This window comes from Polypterus senegalus, chromosome 9, assembly GCF_016835505.1.
Source record: "Polypterus senegalus isolate Bchr_013 chromosome 9, ASM1683550v1, whole genome shotgun sequence".
Taxonomy (NCBI): domain Eukaryota; kingdom Metazoa; phylum Chordata; class Cladistia; order Polypteriformes; family Polypteridae; genus Polypterus; species Polypterus senegalus.
In genome coordinates, this window is record NC_053162.1 from 83,825,141 (window position 1) to 83,842,468 (window position 17,328).

At 38.3% G+C, this 17,328-nt stretch overlaps 1 protein-coding gene across 4 annotated transcripts in view; it reads right to left on the bottom strand.

Annotated features, from left to right (window-relative positions):
- wwox (WW domain containing oxidoreductase) overlaps window positions 1-17,328 on the bottom strand; it is a 1,268,497-nt gene that overhangs the window by 1,046,072 nt on the left and 205,097 nt on the right. The gene's annotated exons all lie outside the window — the stretch shown is intronic.

Below are 17,328 nucleotides of genomic sequence, written 5' to 3' on the forward strand. Positions count from 1 at the left end.
ATAAACTTCCCACCATTATAGAGTAACCTTTGTCAATCAAATGGTCTGCAAGTGACAGCACAGATAATACAGCAACACTGTACTGACTGCACTTGCCATCCCACTTGCTCCCTCTACTGGTGTAAAATACCAAGTTCCACAGGTACCCAGAGCTTGTTTCACAAAGCAGAACTTGATCCTGAAATGTGTGATACATTTGGATACAATTTACTGTATCCACAACAAACCTTCATTGTAATACATGAGACTTTCAAAAAGTCATTATTAGGGAACATACATCTTCTGCATATATTTGATGATTGCCTGATACACATTCCACAATTTTTACAGTTTTGGTGCTGGATGACTGGCTTTGTATTATTCGTCTTTATTAGTGAAATAAAAGTGTTTCATAATAAGTGAAATATGACACTCATTCATAACTTTGCCAAAAATGTGTGTCTGCAACAACCAGCTTCTGGACAATCCCATCTCTGGTTTGGTTTACCCACTATGTTATGTAGTATCAGGACACTCAAAAACACCCACATGCTGTCTGCAGCAACAGACTCCCTGCGACTGCAACAAGCAAATGGTTTACTGTGACTTTTCCTGCAGTGCTTAGAATAATGGTTCATTTCAACAACTATTTTCTACAACTGTTTTCTCCACCAGACTATCTATCAACAAATCTTAAACAGTCCAGGTAATTATGATCAACAGACATCTTTAGACTGGGGTTACCTGTAAATGGGCAACTAAGAGGTACAGGATTATTAGCAATAGAATGAAGCCGACACAAAACATGAACACCACTGAAACTTAAGTACAGTAGGTCAGAATCTCCCAAAGAGCTGTCTGTTTTACTGTCTGTGTCAATGTCCGTACTGATGACCAATTTACATTATCATAACTATCGCATGCTCTGATTGATGGTTCAGCTTCAGTTTGTTCTGAGACTGGCTGCTGGTTTTTTTTTTTTTTTTTGTTGAAGGCTCCACCCTTCTCACCCACTCTATTGATATTACCATAGAATTACTATAAGTGGCAGAACGCATAGAACTATTCATGATTTTTTTGAAGCATGATGTTATTTCATCTAAAAGATGGCACTGTCACAAGTGTTATTCGGGCTTAACACTGTAAAGCAGATCGTTAACCATATTACATAAAATTCCAAGCCCGAGGCTTGGGATTAACACTAGAATCCCTGAAGCCTATGAAAAAACTTGTAATCACAGGCCACCTTAAATTCCTTTGTACTTCTCCATTAGTGTGTTTTGTTTTGTATCGATCAGCACAAGCAGCAAGCAGCCTACTATCCCATCCCCCCAGTGCCACAGCTCAACTCGGGCAAGAAGTTCTCCTAGCTCAATGCTCTTTATCGTGGTGTGAGGTGTCTAGAGTTGTATATGGTAAATAATATATCGTTATTTGGAACACATGCATTTCATATGTGTTCCGAGTCAACAAAGATTTGTATAAGTGTAGGATGAAAGGAAATGTGAGGTAAGAAATGCTAAACACATACCTAGCGCAGCAACTTTTTCCATGTTATACTAATAATGACATGAAGTGTATAATGTGTGAAGACTTTAGTCCAAATATCAAACAAAGATTTGTGCTTTTATTGAAGAATATAACCAATGTAAAACAAAAAAAATCATTCAATTTACATGTTGCTGTCAATGAATTACAAATCCAAGCTCAAATGTCAATCAACAGAAAGTTGATATGTATTCAAGGATGGTGCAAAGGTAAGAACTGCTGCCTTTTAACCAAAAGGTTCCGGGTTTGAGTCTGGGCACTCCGCATTTTGAGTAGTGAGCTACTATTATTATTACTATAATGTAATAAAAACGTACATTTGATTCGAGTCTGTAACACCCGGTGTAAATTTTGACTACTTGTAAAAGTTAGTGCTTTTTTTTATTATTCAGTTTTATTCTGTCAGTGATGTTCACATGGTACAACAAGGTGGATAAACTTTCAATGTGTGAAATTACATGAAAACAGATTTTATTATATAAATATATATATATATACAGTATACATATACTTATACATACACACACACACACAGAGTATATATAGATTCAGCCCTTTAACACAGACAGACAGACCACAGAAGTCCATAATCAAATATTTTTATGGCTTTACAGCACCACACAATGCATATACAGTATCTCACAAAAGTGAGTACACCCCTCATATTTTTGTAAATACTTTATTATATATTTTCATGGGACAACACTGAAGATATGACACTTTGATACAATGTAAAGTAGTCAGTGTACAGCTTGTATAACAGTTTAAATTTGCTGTCCCCTCAAAATAACTCAACACACAGCCATTAATGTCTAAACCGCTGGCAACACAAGTTAGTGCACCCCTAAGTGAAAAATGTCCAAATTGTGCCCCAAGTGTCAATATTTTGTGTGGCCACCATTATTTTCCAGCACTGCCTTAACTCTCTTGGGCATGTAGTTCACTAAAGCTTCACAGGTTGCCACTGGAATCCTCTTCCACTCCTCCATGACGACATCACAGAGCTGGTGGATGTTAGAGACCTTGCGCTCCTCCACCTTCCATTTGAGGATGCCCCACAAATACTCAATAGGGTTTACATCTGGAGACATGCTTGGCCAGTCCAGCACCTTTACCCTCAGTTTCTTTAGCAAGGTAGTGGTCGTCTTGGAGGTGTGTTTGGGGTCGTTATCATGTTGGAATACTGCCCTGCGACCCAGTTTCTGAAGAGGGGATTATGCTCTGCTTCAGTATGTCACAGTACATGTTGGCATTCATGGTTCCCTCAATGAACTGTAGCTCCACAGTGCCGGCAGCCCTCATGCAGCCCTAAACCATGATACTCCCACCACCATGCTTGACTGTAGGCAAGATACACTTGTCTTTGTACTCCTCACCTGGCTGCCGCCACACACGCTTGACACCATCTGAACCAACTAAATTTATCTTGGTCCCATCAGACAACAGGACATGGGTCCAGTAATCCATGTCCTTAGTCTGCTTGTCTTCAGTAAACTGTTTACGGGCTTACTTGTGCATCATGTTTATAAGAGGCTTCCTTCTGGGACAAAAGCCATGCAGACCAATTTGATGCAGTGTGCGGCGTATGGTCTGTGCACTGACAGGCTGACCCCCCAACCCCTTCAACCTCTGCAGCAATGCTGGCAGCACTCATACGTCAATTTTCACAAGACAACCTCTGGATATGATGCTGAGCACTTGCACTCAACTTCTTTGGTCGACCATGGTGAGGCCTGCTCTGAGTAGAACCTGTCCTGTTAAACCGCTGTATGGTCTTGGCCACCGTGCTGCAGCTCAGTTTCAGGGTGTTGTCTAGGCCATCTTTACGTAGACCAACAATTATTTTTTTCAGATCCTCAGAAAGTTCTTTGCCATGAAATGCCATTTAGAACTTCCAGTGACCAGTATGAGAGAGTTTGAGAGTGATAACACCAAATTTAACACACCTGAGACCTTCTAACACTAATGAGTCACATGACACCAGGGAGGGAAAATGGCTAATTGGGCACAATTTGGACATTTTTCACTTAAGGGTGTACTCACTTTTGGTACCAGCTGTTTAGAAAATTAATGGCTGTGTGTTGAGTTATTCTTAGGGGACAGCAAATTTACACTGTTATACAAGCAGCACACTGACTACTTTACATTGTACCAAAGTGTCATATCTTCAGTGTGGTCCCATGAAAAGATATAATAAAATATTTACAAAAATGTGAGGAGTGTACTCACTTTTGTGAGATACTGTATATATATTAATTATACTGTATGTGCCAAACACGTAAAATTCCACTATAGAGAATACTGAAGTAACAAAATTTTCAGAATATATTTTGTTGGTTTTGTGGCCTGGACAAACATTCATACAACATAATTTTAATAGATTTTGTTTTAACGAGAAGTACGTTGCAGTATAATAAATGTTTTTTTTGACCGAAAATGGCTTCGGGAACCCTGCAAAAGGCTGTGTTTTTCTTGTTAGACCAAAAGAAAAAGACAGTCTGTTTCAAAATTTCCTGTCTCAGGCAGTTTCTGTGAGGCTTGGTAAGAATGCAGGCATGACATCATACAGGTATAGCTGAATTCTGAGTCAGTGCTACACCTAGCATCTGTGTGGGTAGTTGTGTCGTGTGCAGACACTGTACTGTTCAAGGTTCATAGTACTTTTCAAAAGTTTTCTTTGCATGAACAAAAAAAGTAACAAACGTCGTCAGTTTGCAGTGAAAAAAAAAAAGTACACTTAGCATGTCATTTTCAATCTGTATTCATACAGTCAATTCCTGTTAATCGGACCACATTGGGATGTGATCATTTTGGTCCTAATAACCGGCTGGTCTGATTACACGAACATTCCCTATACATGTGCAACCAAGATGGGACATGCTATAAGTAACATATTAAAATGTCATTATGACTTTTATTGTGCTGCACACACGTATGGCGAACGTACAAACAAGACCTACGTACATGTACATGTACAGTTGCTTACAACTTTGTGTATTGAAGAAGAAATCTACAAATTCTTCAAAACGTTCTACACGACACTCAGCATGCGAACCACAATATAAAAGGTTACATTACCAAATGCCAGTCAACGTTTGAAGAACTTGTCTAGTGTGATCTGACACATTCTGTTGACACACTGCACTTGTTTATGCTCGACTTCATGTTGCCGGCTACTGGACGGTACATTTTAGGAAAGAAAGGGCAGGCATCTTCACCCCCACTGGTTTGCACTTGGTACAAATTTTCCGACTTCCTGACCTTTGATAAAAGCATAAATTCTCCTGGGGAGCCCAGGGATCCTCCTGATGTTGCTGACCTGCTTTACATCCGCTTTCTGCGTGCGACTTGTGGCTTCTTTTTCTTATTCTCTGTCACGTTCTTTGGTCCGATTAAACAGAATTTTGGTCCAAATAAGCGAACAATATTAGGTTTATGTAAAATGATCTGTTTCGGTTCTTTAGGATTGTGTCCAAATAAGCGGCTGGTCCAATTAACCAGTGGTCCAATTAACCGGAATCGACTGTAATAAAAAAAAGTTACATCTAACGTTATATTTTCAAATAAAATATTTATATTTAAATATAGGTACTTTATTATTATATAGAGAAGGCAGGTATAGTCTCAAGACTTCAATCGAAGTAGGAGCAGTTACTTTAGTACTCAACTACATGAGATAGCAGCTGCAACATGGGGGCAATCGTCCTGCTTTAGCACCTATCTTCAAATTAGAAGAACAACACCAGCTCTGAACCATCTCTGTGGCAGATAAGAAGAGTACAAGGAAGAACAGGTCAAAGCACTGTGTTAAATGTTCTAAACATTATGCAAAAAAACATGTTATGCAGACAGCCTGATCTTGCAGAGGACAACCAATTGCTTTGCCCTTGGTTTACTGTCAACCAGATGCAGCAGAGCAGCTATGGAGTTGTCCTTGCACCGCTGCTGTTAGAGATGGCGAATCGCTGGCGATCCCAGTTACAATAATATATGCATTACCCTATATTTGTTATAAAGAAATTTCCATTAAGACAAAATATTTTTATGGTCCTATGAATTTTGTTGTAATGAAATTCCACACATATACTGTATATACTAATATAAGGCAAAGCCCTCACTGACTCACTCATCACTAATTCTCCAACTTCCCGTGTAGGTAGAAGGCTGAAATTTGGCAGGCTCATTCCTTACAGCTTACTTACAAAAGTTGGGCAGGTTTCATTTCGAAATTCTACGCATAATGGTCATAACTGGAACCTATTTTTCTCCATATACTGTAATGGACGTTAGCTTAATGGATGTTAGCTCGATGGCCATGGGGGGCGGAGTTGCGTGTGACATCATCACGCCTCCCACGTAATCACGTGAACTGACTGTGACCGCAGTACGTAGAAAAGAAGGAAGAGCTCCCAAAGAGCGCTGAAGAAAAACGTTGAATACTTTATTCACGAGATACAAGTTTAATGAGAAGACACGAGGTATAAACGAGACTTTGGATCACTTTGTAACGGAGTTAAATTGCTGTAGTGAGAAACTTTTAAGTGCCGGGTCTTAGCTAACATTAAATAAAGCCGTGGACATTGCGAGATCGCACAAGATAGCACAGGCACAGCTCAGAAGCTTCGATGCATGTACTCCGAGCGGCTCACATGAACTGACTATGAACGCAGTACGCAGAGAAAGCAAGACCTCTAAAAAGTGCGGAGACTTTTGATCACGTGAACGTGTCTGCAAAAACTGGTGTTTCCTGCACTTCAAAAATACTACAAAAGTCGGGCAGCCGGCGAATGCACGTGTAGCTGTGCCAGCCTTTGAGGCGCTGACTGCACTTCTGCCTTAAGTGTAAGTAAACACTTTCAATTTTTTTCCTCCTTCCCCTGAGCTATAGCCCAGACAACTGCAAACACGGGATCCCTTTTCTAGACCGCGGCAAACTAATATTAAGGTGCTTCGCACTTTCTTTTGCATGTATACTATTATGAGGTCGTGGAAGACACGCACAAGAGTGGAGGACCAACAGTGCTATCCCAGCCGGTTAATGGTTGGGACGTCTCACCAGTCTACACAAGACCCACCGCGACGGTCCCCAAAAGGCGCTCATATCGTCAGCGAAGACATCTCTCTAAACCATATAAAAGAAAAAGGCAACTTTCCTTTTTATACACCTTTTTTCCTTTTATCCCAAACCAAACCCTTTCTCTCTTAACACTGCAGAGGACACAAAACTAATTTTCTTTAATTGCTGGTAATGCCGGTAAGGCACATTACCAGAGGCAGAAATTTAGACGTTCACACAGAAAATGTAATTTCTATACCACAGCCGTCATGTAGCACCTTTCAAAAGGGATCTACTACCGAGAGATGATCCATATACATTTTAGATGCTGTTAGTACTACTTACCTGTTGTGTTACACCGTCTTTAAAATGTAGTTTACCCGAAACCACTCCAGTAGTGCTCAATGTAGCTTTACTTCTTAAAACGTTACTTGTTTTACTGTTTAATAACTTATAGACTACATTTTATCTTTTTTCCCTTATACATATATATAATTTGTGTGTGTGTATGTAAGTATGTGTATATATAATGTAGATAGGTATGTATATATATATATATATGTGTGTATATGTAGATATGTATATAAATATGTATATATATATGTATATGTATGTGTATATATATATATATATATATATATATGTAGACTCAAATTGATTATGACAGCAGCAATCCAAGCTGTGAGAAAACAGTAAAAAGGAGGCATGTCAGACGTCGTGGTACATTTTCTGATGCAGCTAGACGAAAAAAACTTTGTGACGCTGCCGCCAAATACATAAAACAATTACTTTGACAATCATGTTACGTTATTTTTAAAATGTTTCCTTTTCTTTTTCATAACTTCTTTAACACACGACTTCTCCGCTGCGAAGTGCGGGTATTTTGCTATATATATAACAGGAAAGACACACGCAATCCAAAATCCATATAAATCCTGCCTAAATAATTACATGTATTCATCTATCAAACTTCAAAATACACTTCAGTTCCAATACTAGGTCACTGAGACTCCTGTCTATGTTGGTTTGACTAGCTCAAGGTAGCAGGCAATACTGAAAACGGTCCCAGTCAAATTTAGGTCACAATTCAGTCACCTGCCCTTCCCACCATCCATCCATTTCCTGCTCACTTCTCCAGTTCAGGGTCATGGGGAACCAGTACCTATATCAGTAGCATTACATGCAAGATGGGAGCCAGCCCTGAATGGATCTCCATTCCATCACAGGTTACATTCACTCACTCACAAACACAGCGATACAACCAACTCAATGTATACATGAATAATTTGATGCAGCCAAGTGATTTAATGTGCACATCTTGAGATGTGAAAGTAAAACAGGAGAAATCCACACTGAGACATTGTGGCACATATTAAGCAGCTTTAAGTGACTGTTACCTTGAAATCTTCAACAACTACAATAAAAAAGTACACACAGTGCAACATACTTCATACTAGAAAGTACAGCTATATCATTTTCATTGCTATATTCATCTATCCATTCTTTTCTTAACACCTCTAATTCTATCTCACAAGGGGAGTCACCAGTTAAGGTACCAGTTAAACAACATGTACATTTTTGAGATGTACAAGGACACCAGAATACCAGAAGAAAATCAAAAGGGATACAAGATGAGCATGGGCAAATTCCACACAGATGTTGTGTGGGCTAGGAATAAAATTTCGATTATTGAAGTAACTACATGAGAAAACACCCTCACCTTTTATAAGATGAAAACTGCACATTGCTGGCAACAGTATTAAAATGGATAATGCCAAAAACTTTTTTTTAAAACATCATGTTAATTGAAAGTAATTATTCATTTAAAAATGATTACAGCATATCAATCAGCAAAAACAGCAGTAGACATTGGTGGTACATAGTTTTGGAAAAGAGTTATTATAAAAAAATAGAGATCCGTGTTCCTAGAGTAAAGCAGGAAATAGTAAGTGGCATCCACTTTTCTTCAATGTGCTTTTTTAACTGCAGTTTACCATTAACATATACGTAGAGTTATACTATTTTTCCTGGCAGGAAACTTACACTTTCACACCAGGTTATGACTCTCTGCAGAGTCACACAGAACTGCTGACAGCCACGAATGGTGCTACAGCAATATTACCGAACTTGGCATGGAAGTAGCTTTGCAGCAACAGAGTGGCCATAATTTTGACTGTCACTTTGTATTACACAGGATATTATTCCAATGTACACACAACACTTTCTTAATGGACTACAGATCTCTCAGTGCCCCTATAGTGACATGATAAATGGCCGTCTAGTAATATTGGACCACCAGCTTTGTTACAATAGGCCCATTTCTTGTAAGTGGTCACAGCAGTAATGCAAATAAATGAAAGGTGATTAAAATGTCCATTATTAGAAAACAAAAATTGAATCAAAGGAGCAATGATTGTCATCCAATTAGATCACAGCATTTTGTTGTGCTTATATTGGAGCAATTGAACTTAGAAAGTAGGAAAAATAATACAGGTGAAGCTTTACATTTTTGCGAGCATTTAAACAGAAAACACACTTTTGAAACAGGGCAAAAACACAAGCTATTCTTTTTTTCTGTTGCCTTAGGGAATAGCAAGTAAGAATAGCCTAACATAACATAACAATTCTAAAATAAAGCAACAATTTAGAAAATATTAAAGATGAATATCCTAGTTGAGAAAACTGCATACACACTTTCACATGGTATTTTACAAGTTCATACCAAAATATTAACATTATTTTGGCAAAGACTTATTTGGAGTAAATCTAAAGAGGTAAGCCCTTGCAAGCAATTTTGACTTTAAAGCTGAAAGTGTTGTTTGTCTTGGTCCTCTTACCACTACACTGTACATTTTCTGATCCTGCAGCACCAATGAATTTAGTAATTGAGTAAAACTAAGGATGGAATGGGGATATTATGAAATACATTTTGAGTTGCTTTTTTATATAGGCTCACTTTCTTATCTGACATATTTACTGTATCTTAAGGGTTGAAAAAGGGTAAAAACAATAGTTCAGTACATTATATGTCAATACAATCAGTTCAAGGTCACAGATACCAAGGCTTCTTCCAGAAGATTTGTGTCAACTCTGTATGAGGCACCATCCACTACATGGCCCACTAATTCATACAGGACCAATTCAGCATCACCAACTAATGTAACAAACATGTTGGGGATGACAGAAACAAAGCATTTTTATAATTCATCTCAGGATTGGCATCTAAGGATGCAGCTAAAAAAAAAAACTTCTTAAAAATATGAAGTCCATCTCTCCTCTATCCCTTTCATTCATTCACTTTAACCAGACACACTCATACATACATCCACTCCATTTATTATTTATTTGTATTCTTTATTTAGTATACTGGTGTTTGCATTTCAACAACGTGCTACCTGAAAAGGCTCTAACTCACTGACCAAAGCCAGCAAAATTACCAACTGTGAAGAGAAGCTGACTGGCAAGAAGTTGTCAGGGCAAGACACCAAGAGGGTTACACAGGGCAAGAAAATGTCACCAGAAGCCCTCTACAAGAGAAAAAAGTCCTACACATATCTGTATATGGATGCAGGGTTCACCTGAGAGCAGTACACCCAAGTATGTGACTGGATGATGCAGAACAACAACAGTATATGAGAGAGAGAGCTGCAACAACAGTATATGAGAGCGAGAGAGAGCTGCAATGTAAACAGCCACAGTTTCAGAAGAGTGGTGGGTTGGGGGAGCAAAAAGGGGCGTTGTTCCCTTAACTGATTTGCATTTTCCCTCTACTTTGCTCAAAAGAGTTTCTGAACACTTTTGATTGCTTAGATATTACCCTTGTACTTTGTCAGACGTCAAATAACTACACTACTAGTTCACAACTAAACCAACATGTAGGCAGAACATAACCACACATTCACCCAGTGTACACCAGCTTCATTACATATTGAAATATAGCAAGCATGAACAAAAACAGATATATATGTCTGTATGTTTAATCATTTTCCTCTGATTGATCATGACACATTACTACTGTAACCATCATTAAAATTATCTGTGCTTTGTTCCACAGTAGCACAGTCCCACTGTGCCTTCATTGACCTTTTGCAACTAAGAATCTTGGTGAATCAAAACCCTGTTAGCTGTTCATTGTTTTTACCTCCTTACTAGGTACTCACCACAGCTACCCATGAACACTAAAAAAGTCTAGCAGTTTTGGAAATATTCTCACCCTATCATCTGGCCCTAAAAATTTAGGTCCTATCAAAGTCATTGAAGTCTTCACATTACCCAGCCTTCTGCATTCAATATGTGAACTACAAGTACCTAATGTCAGCTTATTTTCTGACCTTGACAGGCAGATAGTCAATGCTATTCGCTTCATTTGGAAGTGGTCATAATGTTTTAGTTCATCTGTGTATATTTTATACTGTTTACACACACATCATATGTATATGAATATGTCATGATATCAGAATTTTTGTTTTTGATAACAATACCAGTGAAATTTCACGACACACTATACTTTTCAATACCATGGCAAAAACAGGAATCCCATTCAATCGCATGTAATTAAAGTACCTTTATTTATTTAAGTGAACAATAGTGTGCCATTTTCTATAATACAATATACTGTACAATACAGTATATAAATACTAACAGCAACAACAACTTTTAAATACTGGTATATCTATCAAGTAGTTACCAACAATCATTTACTTAACAAGCATTCATAAAAATCAAGATAAAATGCAAGGCTTGAATTTTAATTCTTGACAGAAATGGGGATCCTCTCAGTGCAACAACAAATAGAGGGTTCATAGTCTTAGCATGTTCACATTCTAAATTTATTCTCTGAATCATTCTGTCCAGTGATTGAAAACTACTACTTAAAACATACAAAATATAAAAATTCAAAATTAATTGCTGAATTAGTGAATTTCAAGATAATTGTGGATATTTCCATTTAAACAAGCTCCTTTACAAAAAAAGTGTTTTTTTGTAAAAACATGCTTTAAAAGTTTGGTATGTCAATAAATGATACATTTATTATTCTATTTTCTATTGTAAGATTTTAGATTTGTATCATTAGCTGGTTAAAAACGACTAAAGAGTGATATTTAACATACAAATTGAATTCATTCAATTTTTTCAAGTATCAGAAACTCGTGGTGCTGAACTTTTCAAAATCTGTCCCTCCTTTTTTTTACATTTGTCCTAACAAAATCTTAAAACTTGTGCAAAACAATTCTTGTCAGTTTTACATTAACCCTTTATTTCAGAACTCCTGTTAAACAGTCTTTGTTTTACTGTTTTCAAGGTTTTTTTACTGTGAGTGATTTGTTATTGTTTATGCCTCTGTACACGTCCAGAATTTGAAAATTACTTGGGCTGTAGTTACCTGTACTCAGAGCGGTCTCTTCCTATACATAGATCATACAATGTGAATGGGGCCCAGGACTGAGGAACCTATGTTTGGCGATGGGGGGTAAGCAGACCTCTGTGATTCAGGAGCTCAACTCGACAGACAATTGGATTGCACATCTTTGGTGCTTGATTTACTTGACTTGACTAGCATAACCTCCCAAGGCTCTAATTTTAACCATAGTATAACTGTGCATATCACATAACATCACTGATGTCAACCTCCTCAATGGAGCAGAGCTCTGGAGTCCCACAGCTTGACTCTACTGGGGATAATGGTGTCTCATCAATCATCATGTTAATGTAGTTGAAAGTCTCCTGTTGTAATATTTTTCCATTAAGCAGAGAAATGGGTTCAAGTCAATGCCAGTCAGAAGCACAAAAAAAATGAACAAGCATAGTGTGCAGAGAAATCTAAATTTGTCTAACTTCCAGTAAGCTAGCTCACTGGACAGGGCTGCCCCAAGATGATTCTGCTTTGAGCTGGCACTGCAAGTACTCAATATATTTACAACTGTAAGACAGCATTACATTCTACAACATACCAGTCAAATATAGAACATGTGTTTTTACTTATGGGTTATACTAATGAACATTATTGCCTTCAAAAACCAAACAAATGACACAAATTCAGCATTTGAAGATTTGGGTCTATCTATGAAGTCTGTTGTTACCTTGTTCTGCTGTGTGTTTCGGCGATCATCATCTCTGTTAACATAGTATAACTTTAAATAGGATGGTGTACCTTATCCTTCAAGCTTTATTTTGGTATTAACAAATGTAGTACCTCATGTCAATGGCGTTGTAGACAAACCAAATAGCCATTTCATTTGAGTTTTGCTTTGATATTTACTTGCTACAGTCATTGTTAGTGTTTCCATTCCTCCCACATCCCACTGCCCTATATGTTGTGACAACAAGGGGGCGCCAGAGAGCCCCAAACCACAGACACGGTGTAACACCACACGTTATATGAATAAAAGAACGGATATTTATTCCACAATGCACCTTTAAAAAACTCTTTCCAGCAATGTGCCAAAATTACACAATAAACCACCAATTCTTCCTCCTTTTTTCTTCACAGAGTGTTGCCTGCTGCCTCCCAAATCTGACTTGTCCATCTTTTGCAGCGGGCTCCTTTTTATGCCAGACCTGGGACTGTTTCAGGTGCAACGTCATATCCTCTGAGAAACACTTTCAGGCTATAAGAAAATAGTGAGATCTTCCACCGAGAGTGCCCTTTATCGATACATAGGGACGCCTACAGGGCTGTACTTCCGGAATTGAATTCCCAAGCATCCCTGCGGGTGTCTCAACTGGTTTCCCATAAGAGGACCATTACCTCTAATCAAACGGAGTATGGAACAATTACTAATTATTGACTATTGCTGGTTCGTCCATTGTTTTGTGTCAGCTGGACACAAAGTTGTTTCTCCAGAATGCCGGCCAATATGCTTTCAGTATCCTTCTGGCTTCCTGTCTGGGTATTTATTGCATATCTCCTTGTTTCATCCGGGATGTCCATTCTTTTCCTACAATGTGCAACTGATGATGCATCTGAATTCCCTACCAAGGCCTTAAATTATATGAACCAGTTAGAAAATGAATGGATGTCTCATTGCAAACAAAGAATGAATGAATGAAAAGCCCCCATTCATACACCAGGACGGTGTTGGGCACTATTAAAAGCAATATCTCATTATCTTTTCATCTCTGCTTATAACTTAATGACAAAATAAATTAAATGATCAAACCTCATCTGATCGGTAATGTTATTTCACCGTAAAAGCAGGTACAAATATGTTTTTCAGAACTTTGGAACTTTACTACCAAAATGTTTGGTTTGTTTCCTGTTATATATATATATATATATATCCCTCGCTATATCGCACTTCGACTATCGCAACTTAACTCTATCGCAGATTTTACATGTAAGCATATCTAAATATATAACATGGATTTTTCGCTGGTTTCTGCGGACAATGGGTCTTTTTTACTTCTGGTACATGCTTCCTCAGTTGGTTTGCCCAGTTGATTTCACACAAAGGACTCTATTGCCGGATGGCTGAGAAGCTACCCAATCAGAGCACACATTTAAGTTCCTGTGTGCTGATTGGCTCAGTGACGGAGTACAGAATTTGATTTCACTGCGTTAACCAGGAAGTCTTGTCTCGCTCATTCAGCATCAACTTGTTTCGCTGTGTAAAGAGTTAACTTTTGTAATCTTTTGTGTTTATCTTTGTGCATAGTCAAGGCCTTCGTTATGGCTCCAAAACGATATGCTCCTGCTACTGCTTCAGGGGCCGTGCCCAAGCGCCAACAGAAGATGCTAATGACTGCTGAAAAGGTAAACGTTTTGGATATGTTGAAGGAAGGAAACAGCTACACCGCTGTAGGACGCCATTACGGCATCAATGAGTCCACGATTCTTTTTATTTAAAAGGGAGGAAGAGAATATAAGATCTCCGGTCACAGTGTCCTTTAAAAAGGGTGCAAAACGAGTTGTAAGTGGACCTAATAAGGCAGTAATCTGGATGGAATCTGCTTTAGGGATTTGGATTGATGACTGCCGGAAGAAGAACAATGGCAGTGCTACACAGTCGCCTGAAGAGGCTCCTTTAAAAGAGCTGTAACACTCTCCTTTGTTGTGCAGTAAAATTAAACGTATCGTTATCGGACAAGTCGTCATGTCATTGCTGGTGAGTAACCATAATTAATTTTCTACATACAGTACTTAGTACATGTACGTATGTTTAGTGTCACTAAATACACATTTTGCTGTATACAATTTTTCTTGCATTGTACGTATTTATTGCTGGTGGCCTGTCTGTCGTAATGGCTGTAACATATGTGATATCGGAGACACTCAATATCTTTAAAATAATATTTAGGTTTTACTGTATATAAACAGTGTGTTTACATATATAAATTCAACTAATCTTACCTAATATCTAAGAGAATACAAAGGGTTTATGCTGCATAACTGTGCAGAAAATGTTTATAAGATTGTATTTTGTGTGTGAAAATAAATAAAAATATGGTTTTTACTCTTTGCGGATTTTCACCTTTCGCAGAGGGTTCTGGAACGCAAGCCCTGCAATCGAGGAGGAATCACTGTATGTATATATATATATATATATATATATATATATATATATATATATATATATACACACATATATATACAGTCAGAGTAAAAAGTATATGAACCCCTAGGAATAATCTATATTTATGTCTATTTCCCATATAAAACATGGTCGTATCTTCATGTCAGTCACAATTATGAACAAACACAGTCTCCTATAACTAAAGATACACAGATTTTCAGAGAATTTTTGACCCTATTGAATAAATCTTTCAAACTATGAAACTGAAGGTTGGAAAAAGTAAGTGAAAAGCTCACTGCAGTCAGAACTTAGCACACCTAGAGTCCATTTAATGAAACGAGTTCAGAGGTGTGGCCTAGAATTACTTTGATTGATAAAAAAACACTATAAAGTTTGAGCTTTTGACAAGAAGCATATGGAATCATGCCTCGCACAAAAGAGCTGTCTGAAGAGCTATGATTGAGAATTGTCAATCTGCATTAGGCTGGAAAGGGTTACAAAGTCATCTGAAAGATTTTAGATATTCATCAGTCTACTGTTAGGCAAGCTGTCTATAAATGGAGACAATTTGTTATTGTGGCTACTCTGCCTAGAAGTGGGCGCCCTGCCAAGATGACCCCAAGAGCACAACACAAAGTCAGCAATGAGGTAAAGAAAAACCCTACAGTGAGAGCAAAGGACTTGAACTCATTAGAACTGGCTAACATCTCTGTTCATGAGTCAACTATACGCAAAACATTGAACAAGAAAGGAGTCCATGGCAGGACACCAAGAAGGAAGCCACTGCTATCAGAAAAGAACATTACTTAACGCCTGAAGTTTGCAAAACAGCACTTGGACACTCCACAACGGTACTGGGAAAATGTTTTGTGGAGTGATGAAACCAAAATTGAACTATTTGGGAGGTACAAGCAGAACTTCTTTTGGCGTAAAAAGGGCGCTGCATATCAACATCAAAACATCATCCCTACAGTAAAGTATTGTGGAAGGAACATCATGATTTGGCCCGCTTTGCTGCATCAGGGCCTGGACAGCTTGCAATCATTGAGGGGAAAATTAATTCACAAGTTTATCAACAACTTCTCCAGGATAATGTGAGGGTGTCTGTTTGTCAACTTAAGCTCAGAAGAGGCTGAGTGATGCAATAGGACAATGACCCCAAACATTGCAGCAAATCCACAGCACAATAGCTTCACAAGAACAAACTCTTCCTTTTGGAGTGGCCCAGTCAGAGCCCAGATTTCATTCCTATTGAGATGCTGTAGAATGACCTGAAGAGAGACATACAAAGAAGACAACCAAAGAATATGGAAGAGTTAATTCAGTTTTGCAGGGAAGAATGGGCTAAAATTCCCCTGCACAATGTGCAGGTCTGATCTGCAGTTACAGGAAGCGCCTGGTTGAGATCACTGCTGCCAAAGGAGGGTCAATCTGTTATTAAATCCCTAGGTTCATTTACTTTTTCCACTATCACTGTGAACGTTGAATGCATTTGTAAAATAAAGACATGAAAGAGTAGAATGTTTTGTGTGTCATTGGCTTAAGCTCATTGTGTATATTAGTACCTGTGATTTAGATGAAAATCAGATCGCTTGTTATGACCAATTCATGCAGTAAACCAGATAATTCCAAAGGGTTCACATACTTTTTACTTTGACTGTGTGTATATATATATATATATATATATATATATATATATATATATATATATATATATATATGTATGTACAGTATATATATATATATATATAAATATAATATATAATATATATATATAATATAATATATATAAAATATATATCTATATATATATTATATATATATATATTATATCTATATATATATATATATATATATATATATATATATATATATATTTATTGTGGTCCCCGGCTGGGGCTGGAGAGGAGGGCTTGTGCCTCCTCCAGACCGCGAGGGGGCGTCCGTCTTGGTTGTGTAGGGGACCACGGGTACAGGGCTTGGAAGCCCAGCCCTGTAGGGACCCGTGGACACCGCCGGGCGGCGCCCCGATGCCAGTTTACCCTGTGTGGTCTTTGGCCGGGGATGGAGCCCGGCCGGGACGCCTTGGAAGACCGGAGGAGGGCGTGTGCCTCCTCCAGACTGAGTGGGGGCATCCGTCCTGGTTAGGCAGGGGGCCTCGGGTACAGGGCTTGGAAGCCCAGCCCTGTAGGGACCCGTGGCCACCGCCAGGCGGCGCCCGGTGCCTAATAT